We start from the raw sequence: 8,882 nt of genomic DNA, 5'->3' as shown, positions 1-8,882 counted from the left end.
GACTGCTTGCCTGGGAGAGCTGGGATGGAGGTTGATGGATTGCATTTGACTTAAGTAAGGCAAGGTAAGACAAGACAGAAGCCTGCAGGCAAAGCTCTCCTGGGTCTAAGAGCCTTGGAGGCCAGGGGGAGAGATGGGAAGCTGTGTGTGTGTTCTACATGGCCTCATGGCCAGGGGATAGACACAGGGTAAGGCATGCCAATGGTCCCATTGCCCAAGGGTTCATTTTTGGATTCCCCACATCTTCTGCTCCTGGGAAGGGCGGAAAGGAAGTCATCCATTCCTCAGGTTCCAGCCTAAGCTAAATTCCCAATATCCTCTCTGACCTCAGCCCCTAACAGAGGAGCTAGCCTGGGCTCACAGTCACTGTGTCTAGAAGGTCCTGGGAAAGTATGCTATACATACCCCAACCCCTATGGTCTTCTATATATACACGACAGAGCTCTGTGTACACCCATGTATTCTACAGGAGCCAGAGACCTTAGAGGAGAAATTAGCATGGGGGGAGTGTTTGTGGAAAGGAGGCGGCAGGTCTAGGAATAGGGAGAGGCCAGGCTGCTGTGCAGTCCAAAGTAGAACCAGGGTGCTCTTCAGGGTTGACACAAGATGGGGCAACAAGCCAGGCTTTACTTCCCTTTCAACTGTCAGTCACTGGTTTGGGCCACCCAGAAGGGAACGTGACCTTGAAAGAGCTCGCTTTCTGCAGCTGAGGCCAGCCTCTATGGGAGCCATCTGAAGGTCCCTGGAGGGTCACAGCACCATATCCACCACCCTAAGCAGATGCGCTCACATCTGCCCGGATCCCTCTGCCCACTCAGCACACCGTGACTTGGTGAGACATGCCCAGAGGCAGGTCAAGCTGAATGGTACTGGAGAGGGGACCAGCCTTCACTCAGTGCCTGGTGGGAGTGGGTGGGTAAGTAGACTTGATGTGTTGCCCCTTGGGTTGGAGACTAGGCATACTGCCCCTAGTTCCTAGGGGTCCACAGTAGGACCTCTTCCACCTTTCACTGAAGCAGTTCCTTGGTGACATGGCCCTCACTGGCTGCCCCCCCCCTTTCCCATTGCTCTCTGGCACTGCCTGAAATGGCCCCTCATTGGATGTTTCTCAGGGTTAGCTTTAAGGGAACCCAAGCCCGCACACACACACATGCACACTCATACCATGTACCATGTGTGCACACATTTGCATGTACACACTCCTACAAACAGGCTGGGCCGTGCACCATGCAGACTGCATGTGGCACACGAATGCTCAAGAGACCAAGAAGGATGCTGAGGACTCTCACCCAGCTCTGCCCACCGTTCCTTCTCTAGGTTGGCCCAAGAGCCCAGGCCAAACCAGGCAGGCTGCCTCCATAGCCCAGACAACACCCACTCACTTCCCAGTCTTTCAGTATGCAAGTGGGCCTTGAGAAGAAGGAAACAGGCAAATGGCTTCCTGTGTCCCCCATCCCTCATTTTCTTCCTTCCTTTCTCTCTTCTCTTCTCTTCTTTCTTTTCTCTTTTCTTTTCTTTCCTCTGTCCCTTCCCTTTTTGGGGTTTTCAAGACTCTGACTATACTGGAACTCACTCTGTAGACCAGGCTGGTCTCTGTCTCCCTGTGCTGGGATTAAAGGCTCAAAGGCAAGCAATACTCCCTTCCCTTCTTTCTTAAGATGGAGTTTGTCTGTCTCTCAGGCTGCCTCATATAGGCACATACCACCCTTATTAGTTTGATTCACTATTTCCAACCCTAGTCCCCACCCCCACCCCTGCCCCTGCCCCGCCCCATCGTCCCCACAGCCTTTTCCCTTCCATCCCTAGCATCAGATACAAATTCGGGGTCTACCAAAGTTGATGGGGTGAGAATCAGTTCTGGGGGCTTCCGCCTGCTAGGCAGGGCCTGCTCTGTGGAGCCTGGGCTTGTCCTAGAGTCCTTGGAGCACGGGCAACCGCACTCCCCCACTCTGGATGAGACCTGCCTCTGGCATGCCTGGGGCACTGCAGTCCTCCTGTTTCTCAGCTCTGCTTCTGCCTCCTGCCTGAGGCCCAGGGCTGTCGGCTGGTTCCTCTGACTGGCAGAGAGACTGGGGGCTGGGGCTGGGGCTGGGGCAGTCCCCTGGGTAAAGGTGCCTGTGATGAGCTGCGGTGCAAGCACATCTGTGCAAATATTACCAATTATTTTCCTCACTATAAACACCCAGCAGGAAGGCAGGGAAGCAACCAACCCAAACTGTTTAAAATAGAAACTGAAATTGCTGCACAGGGAAGTGGAGGCAGCTAGCAGGGCAGTGCCCCAGCCCCCACCACCACCACATCACATACAATAAAAGCTCAGGGTCCGTCTTACCAGCGGCCTTGTGGTGCACCTGCCCACACTGCCCCCTCAACCTTCTAATTCCATGACAAGGTTTGTTTTCTGAGATAAAGACAAGAAAGGGCCTCGCTTAGTGTATGAGGTACCGGGCAGAGGGCATAGCCTGTGTGGGGTTGTGGAAGCGGGGCTAAGGCCACCTGGCCTGGGGTTGGCAGCCACTAAGCAAGCTCCTGCCCTCAGTAAGCCGCAGAGCCAAGGATGCTGTGTGGAAAGGTGTCGGAGATGTCCTGGTGAGAAAAGCCATTTCCCCCACCACCCCAGGGCAGGCAAGAGAGTGGGAGACTGGCCAAGTAGGGAAAACAGCTCTTCTCTAGTCTCTTGAAAAGGCATTTTTCTGACTGCTAGAAACCAGTTCCCAGGGCCCAGCAGCCTTCTCTGACCTGCCCTCCCCATAAGCAGGCTGATGGGACACCAAGTCTTCATACAGTCACACAGACTGTTGAAATGTTGACATGATTTCATACCAGTTAATAAGTTGGCTCTGTCCTTCCAAATACTCCCCTTTCTTTGGTCCTGGCCACGGGCTCAGGGCTCCAAATCTCCTCTCACCCTAGAGCATAAGTTAGCAGTTATGGGGAACGGGAGATGGGGGGAAGGATTGTGGGAGGGGTGGCCAGGAGTGGAGCAGTGAGTGGGATGTAAAACGAATTAATAATAATTATAATTACAATTATAATTATTATTATTATTATTTTAAATAATTAAACAAAACAACTGAACAAACAAACAAAAACAGAGTTAGCAGATAGCACACTAACTCCCTTACCCAAATGCATATCATATATAGGTCTGTGCCTAGGCTGCTCTGATGGTTTAATACCTGTCTGTTCCTGGCCATAAAGGCATCGTTGGTCTGCCTGTGCTCATAGCCCCTCCCCACCTTAAACAGTCCCCCAGGATGGAGCTGTAGGAAACCCACCATCTCCACATGCCAAGTATTCTTGCTGCTTTTTAAAGATCTCAGCCCAGGTCACAGACTGGCCAGGCCTGAGCCCCACTTCAAAGAAGAACTACAATAACAATATCGAGGTCTTTCAAGGGCATGAACCCAGGGTCCCTGCCGAAGGAAGGACCTGTAAGTTTCATGGCACAGATGATGGGGCTGCGGAAGAAACAATGAAAACCCAGAAAGGGTAAGTTACCCAGAGTCACACAGCAGGTTATAAGCCAACCTCGGCCTCACTACCCAGGCCCTGGTGTTGCCCATCTGGACTGGTGATATTAGCCTTCCTGGAGGCAAAGAAAACCCAGGACCACCTGCAGCCACATTCCTGAACATTAGCAGACTCACCCTTAGCTCCCTCCCTGGTGTCTCCTGGTTCAAAGGCTTCCCCAGCCATTCCCTCTGTAGGGCTGACACCCTGGTCCTTGCTATTTTGGGTAGCAAGGCCCAGAGTGGATGAGAGGGTGACAACCTTGCTTCATCCTGTCCCCAGGGGTTCTCACATCTTCTCTTGCACAAGGGGAGGAACCGCTCTGGGCAGCGGAGTCCCCACAGGGAGACTCAGATGTTCTGAACAAAAATAAAAGGTGTTCATGCCGCTCATTTGAATTTCCAACATTCCAGCCTCTGTCCCTTGAACTAACCCCGCCCCTCTCTGAAGAGAATGGCTGGCTGCTGAGCCAGTTCCAGCTCTGCAAGGAAATGGCAGAAACTCCCAGAGAGCACGTCTGTCTCCCCAGACACAGCCCAGAAGACAAGGCAACATGGGCACATTTGCACCACAGTGAAGTGGGGACAGGTACATTGATTGACAGACAGGGCATCTGGAGTACACCAAGGGCCTATCTAGGGCTTCACAAACTAGGTGTTTGTGAGCGCAAGGATGGCTGTGTGCAGTACATAAACGAATACTTACAGAGCTTCAGAAGCACCAAGCGCTAGACTGGACCAAGTACAGGGATTACATGTGCTCACCTTTAATCCCTGCACCCTGGGGGCTAAAACAGAAGGGTTGCTTCAAGTTGGAGGCCAGGCTGTCTATGCAGGAGTTCCAGGGCAATCTGGGTGGCGAACTGAGAATATGTGTCAAAATAAAAGAAGATGAAGGGGAAAGAGAAAGTTTAGTAAATGCTGTGTGAAGTTTCTTAACTTTTTTTTTTCTTTAGGGACTAGGAGTGTAGCTCAGCTGGCGGAGGGCTTGAGTACCATGAGGGAAACTCTGGCTTCCACCCCCGGCACCACATGAACTGGGTAAAAGGGTGAGCACATGCGGATAGTCCCATCGCTCAAAGGTTGAGATAAAAGGATCCGAAGTTTTAGATTATCCTTGGCTACTTACATAACTATCAAATTTGAAACAAGCCTAGGCTACAGGAGATTATGATCTCAAAAAAAAAAAAAAAAAAAAAAAAAGCCACCCCGCCTCTCCCCTCCAGCAGACATTTCCCTAAATGGCTTCCAGCCTCTCTCAACCAACCCTTCCACAGCCAGAGACACTAATCTCTGGCTGCCCAGATTCCTGCTGATTCTTGGGCAAGGTCTCACCGGAAGCAAACTGAAGACCACTGCCTAGTTCTCACCTTTTGGTCTTTGCTCAGTCTCTCCCAGAGCCTGAAATGACCTTTATCTGTTGTTCATTCTTCCTAGATATGGTGCAAAAACCTCTTAGGTACAGCACTTTCTGACAGCCTTCCCTTCCCCCACAGCAAGCCTCATTTAGGAGCCCCCACCACACCTGTTCACATTGAGATGGCCCCTTAGCGACCAGCACGGTCTCTTCTGAGGGAGGTGGGACTTGTCTCCGTGCTCAGCATCAGGTCTAGCTCCAGCCTGCAAACATTCTTGCTCACTACGTGAACCATCAGGGTTAAGTTCTTTCTACAGCTATGTGACACAGGGGTAGCAGACTTCTAGATGGAAAAGGCTTTACAGCTCTTGGGACGGTGAAGAGACCAGAGAAAGAATGTGGAACCCCTGGAATGCCTGTTGTATCTGCTGCTCCTTCTGCCTTTTCATCCGGGATGCCACAAAGACCACCCCTAGTGCTGTGAAATCTGCACCCTGCAGGACACAAAACAGGGACAAAGGAGCTGGAATGGCTGCTTGCCTCTCTTTGGTCTCCTGGATGGTCTGGGATAAGGGTGTCTTCTACTCACAGCTCCCATTCTGGATCCCATTCTCCAAAGCAGTCTACAAGCATGGGTACCACCAGCCTGTCCATCATCTGCAGCCAAGGCCAAAAGCAGGAGCTTGCTCCCTCCAACCCACACCCTATCTCCCTGCCCTCATTCTGCTTTGACCTTGCCCCAAGCTCCTCGATTCTATTTTCCATCCACTGGAATGATTGCAAAAGCAGCCGTGCATGTCCTGCCGCATGCTACAACATGGATGACCCCAAGGATGTTATACTAGGGAAACAGGGCACCACAGAAGGACAAACTCTGTACGTTCTCTTTTGTGAGGGTTCTGGAATGCTTAAACCCACAGAGACAGAATATGAACTGACTGGCAGCTGTCGGAAGCAGAAGGGAGACAGGGCAGGGAGTCTACGCTTAATGAAGACAGCTCAGCTTGCAAGATGTGCTGATAAGTTGTATAGCAACATGAATATATTTACTATTACTGAACTTCACACTAAAAAAGAACCGGACAGTAGTTGAGTGTACCTCGGTGGTGGTGGTGCACGCCTTTGGTCCCGGGTCAGAGGCAGGTGGATCTCTGAGTTTTGTGGCCAACCTTATCTACAGAGAGAGCTCCAGGACAGCCAGACTACGTAGAGAAACCCTGTCTTGAAAAATCAAAATAATTAAATAGATAATGGCTGGGAGTGACGGTGCACACCTTTAATCCCAGCACTTGGGAGCCAGAAGCAGGCAGAACCTTTAAGATCTGTTGAGTTGGAGGCTAGCCTAGTTTACGTAGCGAGTTCCAGGGCAGCCAGGACTATATTGAGAAACCCTGTCTCAAGAATGAGAGAGACAGAGAGATAAGTCAGAGATGAAGAGTTGGGCCAACGGTTAAGAGCACTGGCTGCTCTTGTAGAGGACCAGAGCTCAGTTTCCTGCACCTTACAACAAACTGTAATTCCAGTTTTAAGGGCTCTGCTGCCCTCTTCTGGTCTGCACAGGTACCCACATACTTGTGCACACACATACACATAAATAATTTTCTTTTCAGGGCAGGGTTTCTCTGTGTAGCCCTGTATGTCCTGGAACTCTCTCTGTAAACCAGGCTAACCTTGAACTCAAAGGTCTGCCTGCCTCTGCCTCCCAAGTGCTAGGATTAAAGGATGGAACCACCACAGTCCGTGTGTGTGTGTGTGTGTGTGTGTGTGTGTGTGTGTGTGTGTGTGTGTGTGTGTTTACATGGATAAGGTCAAGAAAGCACTGGGCCTAGTGGCTCAGGCCCAGAATCCCAGTCATTCAGGAGGCAAAGACAAGAAGATGGAAAGTTCAAAGCTAGCCCGGCCAACTTAGGCATTTCTCAAAATAAAAAGCATTAAAGGGGCCAGGGATACAGCTCAGTGGGAGAGTACTTAGTTCAAATAAAGCTGGCTCAATTCCCAGTAGCTAAAAAAAAAAAAGGAAACTAAGATTGTAAAACTTGTGTGGTGCTTGTGTATGTGTGTGAGTGCACATGTGGACCAGGAATTAATGTTTGCCATTCCCAACTTCTCTCCAGCTTATTTTTTTCCTTCTAAAGATTTTTTTTTAATTTTATGTATGTGAGTACACTGTCATTCTCTTCGGACACACCAGAAGAGGGCACCAGATCCCATTACAGATGGTTGTGAGCCACCATGTTGTTGCTGGGAATTGAACTCGGGACCTCTGGAAGAGCAGTCAGTGCTCTCAATCACTGAGACATCTCTCTGGCCTTTGGCTTATTTCCTAAGGCAGGGTCTCTCATTGGACCCAGAGCTTGCTGGTTTGACTACACTGGCTCCCAACAAGGCCCAGGGACCTTAGAGTCTCAGCCTTCCAGAGCGGGGATTGCAAGCAGGTGTGCTTCTTATGTGCAGAGCAGGGATGGAGCTCAGGTCCTCCTGATATTTGAACAGCAAGCACTTCACCAGTCGAGTCATCTCCCTGGCCACTTGTGTGGTTTTTTAACTTCTCTGTTACTTGATTTTTGAGGCTAGGCGGGAATTCACTATGTAGTCAAGGGTAACTTTGAACTCAGGATCCTCTTGTCTATCTCAGAGGTGATAGAATTGTAGACCTTACCTGAATTGTCACCATATCTGACTTTTTACCTAAATAAATAAATAAATAATAATAATAATAATAATAATAATAATAATAATAATAATAATAAAAATTAAGAGCCTAGGGCCAGTGATAAGTGACAATTGTCTATGTGGAAAAAACAAATGATAGAAACTCTGATGCAACTGGGTGGTGGTAGCTCACACCTTTAGTCCCAGCACTCAGGAGGCAGAGGCATTCGATCTCTGAGTTCGAGGTCAGTCTGGTCTACAGAGTTCAACAAGACCAAAACCAAAATAACGTCAATGCTATGATAAATCTGTCCAGTCTCTTCTTTGTCCCTCTAGCCCCAGCTCGCTTTGAATTTATTTATTTTTTGTTTATTTATTTATTTGCATTTCACATGCATTGGTGTTTTGCCTGCATGTATGTCTATATGAGGGAGTCAGATCTTCTGGAACTGAAGTTACAGGCAGTTGTGAGCTGACAAGTGGTTGCTGGGATTAAACTCTGTCCCTCTGGAAGAGCAGTCAGTTCTTTACCACTGAGCCACCTCTCCAGCCACTAAAGCAATTTTTCCTAAGGAAAATACAAGAGTGAGTTTTCCCTTGGTGAAGCCTTCAAAGGCTTCCCACTTCTCTCAGATTTAACAACAACACAACAACAACAACAGCCACATTTCCTGGAAGATCAGGAAAAGAGAGAGAAATGACAAACTGCCAAAACAGAGAGGAAGAAGTCAAACTATTGCTCTTTGCAGAACGACATGATTTTATACATAAAGAAAAATAGAGTGCTCGCTTCGGCAGCACATATACTAAAATTGGAACGATACAGAGAAGATTAGCATGGCCCCTGCGCAAGGATGACACGCAAATTCGTGAAGCGTTCCATATTTTTATATAAGAAATACTCAAGTTAATAAAAAATAAAAAAAAAAGAAAAGAAAAATAGAAGGATACCAACAAGCTGTTCGAACTGATAAATGAATTCAGCAAAACGCAGGATGCAAGATCAACATAAGAAAACCGATAGCGTGTGTTTACATCAACCAGGTCCACCGCAATCCCAGCACGTGGGAGGCTGAGACTGGAGGATTGTTGTTACTCCGTGAGACCTTCTCCCAGCTGCCCTTGCTTTTTTTTTTTTTTTTTTAATACATGTGGAAGTCAGAAAGACAACAGAGCGGAGGGGTAAAGCCCGAGATCCCGGATGTGGGGGGATGGCTGAGAGGGGGCGTTTTGCATAAGATGAGAAGGAAGAGGAGAAGGAGGTGCCCTGAGGTGAACTCAGATTTGGCACCTGGGAAGGGGCTCATCACTCATCAGTGACATTTGAAAGCTGCTTCATGAGAGGGAAAGGGTGCAGGAGA

The 8,882-nt window shown here is 49.0% G+C and overlaps 1 non-coding gene across 1 annotated transcript; it reads left to right on the top strand.

The window, feature by feature from the left end:
- The first annotated feature begins 8,303 nt into the window (after positions 1-8,303).
- LOC120093509 (U6 spliceosomal RNA) lies at positions 8,304-8,410 on the top strand. The gene has a single exon (XR_005486535.1). It is a non-coding gene; the product is annotated as a U6 spliceosomal RNA (small nuclear RNA).
- The last annotated feature ends 472 nt before the right edge of the window (positions 8,411-8,882 follow it).

This window comes from Rattus norvegicus, chromosome 6 (genome assembly GCF_036323735.1).
Source record: "Rattus norvegicus strain BN/NHsdMcwi chromosome 6, GRCr8, whole genome shotgun sequence".
Lineage (NCBI taxonomy): Eukaryota > Metazoa > Chordata > Mammalia > Rodentia > Muridae > Rattus > Rattus norvegicus.
The sequence above is the reverse complement of the archived record's forward strand: the minus strand, read 5'-3'. Positions and strand labels throughout refer to the sequence as shown.